This window comes from Triticum urartu, chromosome 3A, assembly GCF_056163025.1.
Source record: "Triticum urartu cultivar PI428250 chromosome 3A, HENAU_Tu73, whole genome shotgun sequence".
Classification (NCBI taxonomy): domain Eukaryota; kingdom Viridiplantae; phylum Streptophyta; class Magnoliopsida; order Poales; family Poaceae; genus Triticum; species Triticum urartu.
Window position 1 is genome coordinate 598,601,301 of NC_141875.1, and position 11,153 is coordinate 598,612,453.

The 11,153-nt window shown below is 44.1% G+C and overlaps 1 pseudogene; it reads left to right on the forward strand.

The window, feature by feature from the left end:
* The first annotated feature begins 7,517 nt into the window (after positions 1–7,517).
* LOC125547027 (metal transporter Nramp2 pseudogene) lies at positions 7,518–10,779 on the forward strand (annotated as a pseudogene).
* Positions 10,780–11,153: the final 374 nt, after the last annotated feature.

The following is an 11,153-nucleotide window of genomic DNA, read 5'->3' on the forward strand; positions in this document are numbered from 1 at the left end:
GACGAGCGGCGGCGACGGGCGCGCTCGGTGGTGCTGCAGGGAGAGAGCAGAGGAGGGGGAGGGGTCCAGAGAGAGAGGGGAGAGGTGCAGAGGGTCGAGACAGTCCTGGGCGGTGGAGCAGGACGAGGGGCAGCAGCTACGTGGCCAGCAGGAGGTGGCCGTGACTCGGCTGTGCACGCGCCACGCAGAGTGCCAGTAGGCGCGGGGAAGACAACGAATGAGGAGGTGAGTTGGGTCGTCCGGCTATCAAGGTAAAAGGCTCAGATGGGTTTCTTTCTCTCCCTGTCTCTGTTTATATTTCGTTTCTCTTTTCTATTTCTTTAACTCTATTTTGATTTAGTTTTCAAACTAAACCATTTTTGTAGAACCTGAAAATCATTGTGGGCACTCTTTGAAATATTCGAGTAACCCTCAAATAATTTCAGAATTGTTGGAGCAATAAAATATTTATAGCATTTATTTCCCTCCATCTCAAATACAATATGATTTAATTCAAAATTCCAAAAATGTCCTAGAAATATATTCATCATTTTTGGCAGAGGTTTCTATCTTAACCAAAAATCATGAACTTTTCTTGAGGCACTTTGGGTTCAATGAAAATATTTTTAGATTGAACCTAGTTGAGTTCTTTTGGTGCTAGGGTTTGATCAATCCCCATTTCAACTTTAAATAAAATTAAAACAAGATGCAACAAGATCAAGCAAGGACAACAGGGGCTGAGCTAGGGCTATGACAACTAACCCCCACTAAACAAGAATCTCGCCCCGAGATTTAAGACACGATATAAGAAGATAGAGGGGACACAAAGCTGACACGATCTACATGATCCAATTGCCCCTCTCTAAGATGTTGATTCATTGCTCCAATTGTTCTTGACATCTTTGCTTTCAAGATCTTCATCCAACATGATGACGACAGAGAGGAACTCTACATGAATCAATCCCCTCGAAGTTCGAGCACTCAATATCAACTCACGGAGTCAGAAGAAAAAGTGTCTCTTGAGCTAAAACACAAAACACACAGGAGGGGTGAAAGGAAACATATGGCAATTGCTCAATTTGGTAGGCAACAATTCCACGCTCGGTCACGGCGTAGCGAGGAGTTAACTGCCATGATTCCATAACGGGGCACCTTAGAGGAGGTGACTCGTAGAATTATTCTATTTAGTGGCAAAAGGAATTACTTTTGATACAAAGATCATTGAAACTCTTTATACCATCCTAAGACAATCACAATCGATCATTCGAAGGAGTTCGAAAGAATGACATACTCGGACTAGGATGGACGATGTGGACTAACTTGTTGAAGATAATGTAATGGATGCTTTTTGCTTCTTAGTGGAAATGGAAAGAACCCATAGTAAGCCACTTTTGAAGGTAATCCTGAGTAGTACTTACCGAGAGGGCGGACCATAGTAAAATGGCACAATTTCGGGTGCAAGGTGGGGACAAAATGCAAATGTTGGGAATGTTCCAACCATCATATCTGCCTGAGATTCAGATCTAGTTGGTAACGGGATATTTCAGACGGCATGTCTGGAAAAGAAGGTTTGCAATGCAAATCGACAAGACGATGTTGCAAGATTCTTGGGAAATGAACTACAATAGCAAGCTCCAAAACATGAGCTGGTTCTACTAGACACATGTGAACACCTTGTCCAAGACAAGCATGACCACATAGTAGTCTTATAATAAAACACTATCGAGTTCTGGTTGGGAACCATCATCAAGTATATCGAAGTCCTTATATAAGTCTGGATTAGCTCTTAGGAAGGAACTTCTTATCCTTGAACAAATCAATCAGTATCTTGGTGTGCTAGGAAATACATATGGAATGAAGATGATCAGTCTATGAAACCATGGAATACTTCGCACGTGCATGACTGACTTGGGATGATTCCAGAGGAAGCAAAACAAACTTTCTTGAATTCACGGTGAAAACTTACATCAGATACACGTGAGTTAGAGGAAGTCACTTCTCTTATCCAAACATATACCTCATGAATGCAACAGGAAGACATTGTTTACAAAGTTTCCAACACTAGCTTACTGTTCAACATGAATCATGGAGAAGATAAAATGTTGCTGATGAGCTCAACAACAAGTCATCAAGATACCCATGAAGATGGAATTCCATAACTATGTGAATAAGGCGATAGTATTGGTCAGACCCAAAAGATATAATGGTGTATGCTCGAGGAACAACCGCGAGTAAGACAACATTATGAACATCATTGCTTCTGATTTCATTTGACGATATCCCATACTCAAATCAAAGATTGGATAAGATAATAGATCCAACAACTGATCACGAGGATCAATCGATGAAGATATCATCTTCCTTCAACACACACCCAAGGATATCCCTTTGGAATGAACTAAGTCAGATAAAGCTTTTATCTTCCAATTCTCCAAGTTATTGTTTAGCTTAACCAACTAGCTCAGGGTATGCAACACAAATTCTTGGAGAAGGGGTGGTTTACAACAAAACCAACTAGATCACGAGCTCAACATCACAGTCAGGGAACAACCTGGTGATACTTCCAACAAGATATTCGGAAAATCATGAACCAACGGTATCTTATGAAGCTCGAGAGCAATCTTGCTTTCAAGGCAAGATGATGTGATCAAATAAGCAAGGGATTGACACAATCCTAACTCATTTATCGAAAAGTGCACCACGTAAACGAACTAGGTAGCATTATCAATCTTAGAATGATGATTCAATAACTAACATGCTAAGAATGAAATTATTGTCCATTAACTACCAAGCAACGGGGTTGCTAGGTGTATTGATTTCACGCTTCACGCTTCATTTGTCGTTATTCTGGTCGCAACAACGCGGGAACAAAGGAATGAATGATGATGGTGAGAAGTATCATTGTATCAAGAGTTCATAGGATGGTGTGCAATTCCCATGATATTATTGATGTAAAGATGGTAATACTCCAAGGTAGAACCGAACAAAAGCTGGATTGGCATTTGATCTGTGGAATACAACTACTTTGACCCAATCCTAGAAATGGATGAGGTACTGCGGTTTGTTTCTCCTAGTCATTCCGAAATAGAACAGCTTGACGGACCACAAGAGTAAAAGACATCGATGAACACAAATGCACAACTACTTCCGACTATCAACTGAAACACGAGGGTTAGAATACAACTAAAAAGGGACAACTCAAAGGATCATATCACTTTCTAAGTTGTGGATGCATAGATTAGTATGTCGAGCAAAGCTCAACATTTCTTCCGGATAACCCATGCAGAAGAGGAAGGACTGGCAAATTCACAATGTAGGATGGAGAACCCATCAAGAGCACTCTGGTTGTGATCTTTTGGTTCAGGATGAGCTTTTGCCAGGATGGTTCATGGTATTTGGAAGAAGTATATACCACGAACCTTGAGGACTATTTTAAAGGTCACTAATATCTTGAAGGAACTAACAAAGACTATCAACATGAATGAGTAGGGTGAATCTTGGGTTCAAAACCCAGGAGTAGAATGCCTACTAACTATATGGCATCACGGGATGTTTTCGAGAATGATGGCCAGAATCAGTACACTGGGAACACAAGACATGGCTAGATTACTAGGTGATCCTCTAAGACAACTAGGGTCATAATAATAGCTCCAACATATATGTCGAGGCACTAGAGTACCTCAACTCACCGATTAGTGTGGTTAAACTGGCCCAAAGAAACAACGGGAACGGAAAGAAGGGAGTTGCAAATGCATCAGACTATTTAGAAACCTGGGATGACTCGGACAGCATAACAGCTGTAAATGCTCAAAAATATTTGAGACATCCTGCAAAATAGTGGCATGACCACTCAACATCACAATATCAAGGTTTTGAGGCTAGCTATGAACATACGGTAGTAGTAGAAACTAAACTGAGACTTGAATCCATCAATCCTATAAGTCTATGGATTAGTAACACGTGATCCTGATAGAAATAATAGAAAGCCTAGTTCTTAATTCCCATAGAAGAGAAGAGGATGACTCAGATCAGAGGGACATAAGGAAAAGGAGTAAAAAGAGCCGTACATTCCCTTCCACAATCAATTCTGTTATATAACTAAAGCATTTCTAGACACGACTACTACCAGTTTGGCTTGGTAGTCCTACAGGCGGTCAAGCTCTGATACCAAAGTTGTCAGGACCCCGATCCTCGTCACACCGATCTAGCACGTAACACATCATATCACTTTGCGGCCGCACGCACGGTATTCCCATGGGTGCCAGCTTACCTTGGCCAGGACCGTTTGCGCCTTTTGGCTCACATATATGATAGTGTCGCTAGCATCCATATGACAGAGAACCCAGGCCGACATGACTAGTCGTAAACCCAAAGTGGCACTAACTTAGAGGGACATGCATACATGACCCATCAACGAACGTGTCGGTCATCAACGTATGAACCCAAGTCATAGCAAGCTACAAGGACTTAAAGGAACAACGCGTGAAATTTCCCCGAAGGGACAGACACAGGAACAAAGAAGGACACATGCCGGCTAGCCTAAGTGTTCCGGAGCAGTAGCAAGCTAACATGGCTCAGTGGAAGCACTAGGAGACATTTCCCCATAAGAGAGGCTACCTAGAATAAACAACTAGATTGCCGGATCCCACACACACCAAGTATTTCAAAATCATACGGACAATATGCTCGATATGTGGAAATACAACATGGCATCACAAAAAAACTCTACGACTCAAAGTATTTATTTATAAGGCTCCGAAGAGTTATACATAATAAGAATCACAATCATGGGTCACATGACCCAACACACAGAGCATACATGCAATGAAAGCATAACATGTCTGAGTACAGAAAACTACAAATAAAAAGGCTGAGAAGCCTGACTATCTACAAGACCCTCCCAAGGGTTCAAGATCGTAGCTGAGGTAACAAGATAAACATCGAAGTCCATGTGGAACTACTAGCAAGTATGAAGTCTCTCTGCAAAAACATAAATTAAGCAAGCGTGAGTACAATTGTACCAACAAGACTTACATCAGAACTAACTACATATGCATCAGTATCAATAAAGGGGGTGGTGTAGTTTAACTGCAGCAAGCCAGCTTTGACTCAGTGGCTATCCTCTACTATGACTGCAAGTAACTATTTTGAGGTGGCGCACACGAGTCCACATATTCACCAATCAATACACCACTATGGATCTGCTCTCGTCTCCCTACGGGAACTCCATCCATAGCACTCACGCTTATCTTGCGCATTTTAGAGTATCCACTTTCACTTTTCTATGAACTGTATAAGCAACCAAGTAGTCCTTTACCGCGGACGCGACTATTCGAATAGATCATGTTAACCCTGCAGGGGTGTACTTCTTGACACGCGCTCTCACCACTTATCGCCGTATACACGACATGTACTCGGCAACCTTCAAGCGAAAGCCCAGCGAGGGTGTCGGTCATGACCTGACTAACCACACAAGTCTCTATTCCAGGTTTATCGCCTATTCGGGTTCCATCCACAAGGAGATCCGGCCGGGGTTTCACTCACGACCCCAAACAATGAGAGCAGGGTTCCCGAGGCACCAAAAGGGCGTCCCGGTACACCATGCCTCGTGTCTCTACCGCATCATAGCCCACCCCTAGGGTCAGCGCTATGCACGGCCCCCAACACATATCATACAAACACCAAAAACTACACTACTGCACGCAGCTGCTAACGCGACACAACGATCAGAGACCGTTCGACGAAACTGTGTGTGATGCAATAATCGCAAATGATGGTGTAAAAAACCCGTCAAAAAAGGCGTAAAACGCTTGCGATGACAGATGCATCAAATGTTTGCGATTCAGGGCATACAATTTAGTTCAATGAACCATTTTCGATGAGGAGGAAAAAGAAACGGGTAGCCAGATGAAGGTGTGTGCGATGTACAACATATGGTTCACTTGGATGAACTATTTGTGATTAGGCAACACAAAAGAAACGGTCAGCCAGATCAAGGTGTGTGTGATGTATATTACAAAGTTCACTTGGATGAACTGTTTGTGATTAGGCAACACAAAAGAAATGGTCATCCAGATCAAGGTGTATGCGATGTATGACATGCGGTTCACCCGGATGAAATGTTTGCGTTGAGAGAAGACAACAGAACGGTTCAATATAACAAAGAACATAAATATTGCAAGGTTCAAATTCAAAGATTACAATGCCCAAATTCAAACATTGCAAGTTGTGCCATTTCTGAAAAGGGGTCAGTCGCTGACAAGTCATGTATGGGTTTGACACAATAACTTCCAATTGCTTTGCCATATGCTCTACCAAAACGATGTTTGGCATTTTTGGAGGCATTTCCATTCCACAGTACTAGCCGACTCTGATAATCATACCATTTATGTTTCCTAATTAAATGCGTGTTCTATCTCAGTACCCTCAGCACCTTTGCTCTGGGAAGAAAGAACCTGGCGAGTGTAATCTCTGGTGGGGTCCCTTTGTAGGAGTTCAAAGTAATATTTGAGAGATGCAGATCCAGGCATTCGAGATTGTGTTAGTGCCTACGTGCACTTCAAAAGAAGCAAACGTGTTAGTGCCTACATGCAGTTTTGAACACTGCTACACGCCCATTTCGTTTTTAGGATTTGTAAAATGCAACAACGTGATATCTTCGATCTGGCATGATTAGCATGGGCATTTGATTCCAATCTACTCCCTCCATCCCATAATGTAAGAAATTTTTTGACACTAGACTAGTCTTGAAAAATGTCTTACATTATGGGATGGAGGGAGTAGAAACATGAAGCCTTCTTCACAAGAGGTTGGATTGGATGAAAAATTCCCTAAGAAAACTAGTACAGATGAATCCAAAGGAGAAATGCTTATGGACGATTGTAACCATATGAATGAAGCAACCAATATGGGGTGGGGGTGTATGTCCTAAAATCCTCCAAAATTCCTTCAGAAATCGTAGTAAATTGTCATTGTAAACTTGGGGAAAGGTGCAAAAAATTGAACTCCCTTATGGTTAACATTTAACAGGAAAGGAACATCACGTCGATATACAACTTCTTGAGGCACGGAAAGCATCTTAGGCAACTAACAACTTGGTCTAGGTTGGGGCCGACAGATTCTAGTGCCAAGACCTTCCCTGTGCCCAGAGTCTGGGTGAAGCTTCGCTGGATGACAGATGAACATACATATTCAAAACTAGAAATAACGTTGATATCAAAAGGAGAGGTATATAAGGCGACTGTTGTACCTGAAAGTTGAAGTATTTGACAGACGAGTAGCCCACCACTTTCAATTTCGGTGCAGAAATGACATTGATTCTTGTTGGACCTTGTTGATCAACTAGAAGTAATCTCTCAAGTGAAGGTGTGTCCTGGATGACCATATTGTCGTCCACTTTTTGTGATCTCTTGTTGCAGCACAGGCAACACACATAAATAGTCCGGAGGGTCCTGGAGGTGATGTGCAAGGTACTCGACCAATTCATCACCTGAAGATGAAGTAACTCGAGTGCAGTACAACCGCGGAGCAAGCGCTCCATGTCCCATGTCATCCTTTGGGATGTGGACGGCGACGAGCTCGAGGTGCTTCAGTCGTGGTAGAAAAAGAGCGGGCGCATCATTAAGGGGGGTGGCAGTTCATGAACTTGGCGAGGCGCAGCGTGTGCGCGAAGTGTAGCAGGGACGTTGGCACCAAGCGCATATGCCCATCATTATAACTTAGCTTCTCGAGCTGATCTATGGCGCGGGATCGGAACCACTCGTCAAGCTTGGCTCGGTGTCTCTTGGATTAGCACCGAAGTCTGGCTATAATTTGCATACCGTAATCTGAACCGTTTGCATTGAAGAGATGCACAGATCTTGCGTTGAACATCTTGTACGCTTCCCAGTGAGCCTGCACATCGGACTGCGCTCACACGCCTCCCATTCAGTCAAGCAGCTGTCCACACGGCACCTCCTATAGCCATTAAAACCAAGACATGTGGCATCACATGAATGGTTAACTGAACGCACACGGTTTGAATTATACAAACGTTTGAGATATTAAAGTGGAAGCTATTTTTTCAAAATGCCTTTGTTGGCTGTCAATATTCGAGTGCGCCTTCTCTCAAAATGGACATGAAAAATACCACAGCATGTCGGGTGCCCTACCATGATAGCATGCTAACTTTCATGAATTTCAGACGAGTTTTGGACTTACTAGAATTTAAAAACCGGGCATCTCAATGTTTTGCCGGCAATCAACGGTGCCCTGGTGTTTGAAATTCATTCCCATTTCTTCCATGGGACCTAAGCATGCACCCAAGGACACATATTTGATTTATCAACCAATTTATATGCACTGGAGCATGTGCATGTAGTTCAAATTTGAATTATGCACGTAAATGCATTGAAAACTCACTTAATGAACAAAAATGTCCAAATGAACCCCGAAAAATCACAAAAAATAACACAACACTCCTGTTGTTCAATGTTGACACGATAATTTTTTTGAAAGCAATAAGAGGGAATGGATATCGTTTCGTCCCCAAAGGTGGGGCGTTCCGTACCGAAACCATCATGCTTGTTGTGAGAAGCTCTAGTTTGTGAGAAGCATATACCCAAACCTGCCCCAAATGGGACAAAAAGGTTACCACGACATGTTGATGCCGCTCCATGATAGCATGCCAAGTTTCATGAATTTCAGATGAGTTTTGGATTTACAAGAATTTAAAAATCAGGCATCTCAATGTTTTGCCAGCAATCAACGGTGCCCTGGTGTTTGAAATTAATTCCCATTTCTTGCATGGGACCTAAGCATGCACCCAAGGACACAGATTTGATTTTTCAACCAATTTATATGCACTAGGGCATGTGCATGTAGTTCAAATTTGAATTATGCACATAAATGCAATGAAAACTCACTTAATGCATAAATTTTTTCAAATGAACCCTAAAATATCACAAAAAATAACACAACACTCCTGTTGTTCTATGTTGACACAAGAAATTTTTTGAAAGCAATAAGAGGCAATGGTATCATTTCATCCCCAAAGGTGGGGCGTTCCCTACCGAAACCATCATGCTTGTTATGAGAAGCTTTGGTTTGTGAGAAGCATATACCCAAACCTGCCCCAAATGGGACAAAAAATTTACCACGGCATGTTGATGCCGCTCCATGATAGCATGCGAAGTCTCATGAATTGCAGCCCAGTTTTGGATTTACAAGAATTTAAAAATCAGGCATCTCAATGTTTTGCCAGCAATCAACGGTGCCCTGGTGTTTGAAATTCATTCCCATTTCTTGCATGCGACCTAAGCATGCACCCAAGGACACATATTTGATTTTTCAACCAATTTATATGCACTAGAGCATGTGCATGTAGTTCAAATTTGAATTATGCACATAAACGCATTGAAAACTCACTTAATGCATAAAAATGTCCGAACGAAACCCGAAAAATCACAAAAAATAACACAACACTCCTGTTGTTCTATGTTGACACGAGAAAAGTTTTGAAATCAATAAGAGCCAATGGATATCGTTTCGTCCCCAAAGGTAGGGCGTTCCCTACCGAAACCATCATGCTTGTTGTGAGAAGCTTTGGTTTGTGAGAAGCATATACCCAAACCTGCCTCAAATGGGACAAAAACATTACCACGACATGTTGATGCCGCTCCATGATAGCATGCCAAGTTTCATGAATTTTAGACGAGTTTTGGATGTACTAGAATTTAAAAACCAGGCATCTCAATGTTTTGCCGGCAATAAACGGTGCCCCGGTGTTTTAAATTCATTCCCATTTCTCTCATGGGACCTAAGAGCATCTCCACCCACGCCCCCTGGAATGCCCCCCGGGCCATTTTTCTAGCACCGACGGTAAAAAATCCTCCCACTGATGCCCCCAAATCCTCACTTTTCGCCGGATTTGGAGAAAAACGACGCCGATAAACCCACCCCGAACTCAGCTCCCCAGGGGGCAGCTGGGCGTGCCGGCGGTTACTTTTTCTGGCTATTGGCCCACTCTCAATCTCCCACCTCCCTCTCTCCTCTCTTTTCATCTGGGCCCCACCCATGTGCCCTCACCCTCTTTCCTCTCTTTTCCTCTCTCCTCTCCCATGCCCCTGTCTCTCGAGCATGCCGATGAGGCAGCGGGGCAGCGAGGCCGGCGTCCGGCGTGCGGGGCAGTGAGGGCGCTTGGCCGTCGTCCGGTGTGCTTGATGAGGTCGCCTCGGGTGACCTCGCCGAGAGCCTGCTCCCTGGCGGGGGCACCTCCTCCTCCCACGACGAGTACGAGGAGTGCGCATACGACTCGGACGGCAAGATCTCCATCTCCATCTCCGACTCGGAGCCCGACGACGACGGCGACCCTGGCGCCGCGCGCGCTCGCCTGGCCTTCTCCTGGCGGAAGCTCTAGCGCTTCACGGGGCCCGGCTTCCTCATGGCATCAGCTTCCTCGACCTGGGAAACCTCGAGGGGGACCTGCAGGCGGGCGCCGTCGCCGGGTACTAGCTCCTCTAGCTGCTGCTCTGGGCCACGGTCATGGGCGCGCTCGTGCAGCTGCTCTCCGCGTGCCTCGGGGTCATCACCATGAAGTACCTCGCCGAGCTCTGCCGGGAAGAGTACCCGCCATGGGCCACGCGTGCGCTTTGGGTCACGACAGAGCTCACGCTCGTCGACGCCGACATACAGGAGGTCATCGGTAGCGCGATTGCCATCAAGATCCTCTCCGGGGGCATCGTGCCGCTCTGGGACGACGTCGTCATCACCGCCTTCGATCTCATCCAGGCCAACACCATGGCCGCCTTCCGCTCGCTTTGACTGCGCGGCATCCTTCCGGCTCTGTTCTGCGACGCCATTGCCAGTGGCTCAGCGAGGCAGGCGAGTCCTGGCTCATCGAGCGAAAGCTCGTGTAACATCCCAAAATTCTAAATTTTGGATGTTATAATAAATAGATAGATTTGACTGATTCTTTGATTGATTGTCTGAAAGTGAGTGAATTCGAAACTTTTTGAAAGTTAAATGAGAGGGAATAAAAGGACTTTCCCAAACTTTCATATTTGCTTTCTGATCTCCATGAATTCAAATTCTTTTCAAATACAAAACCCTTGAGCGAAGATGATATGACTTCTTCCATTTAAATTAAATGAAAGGGTATTTGAAAATAATTGGATTTCATTTGAAAATATTTCAAT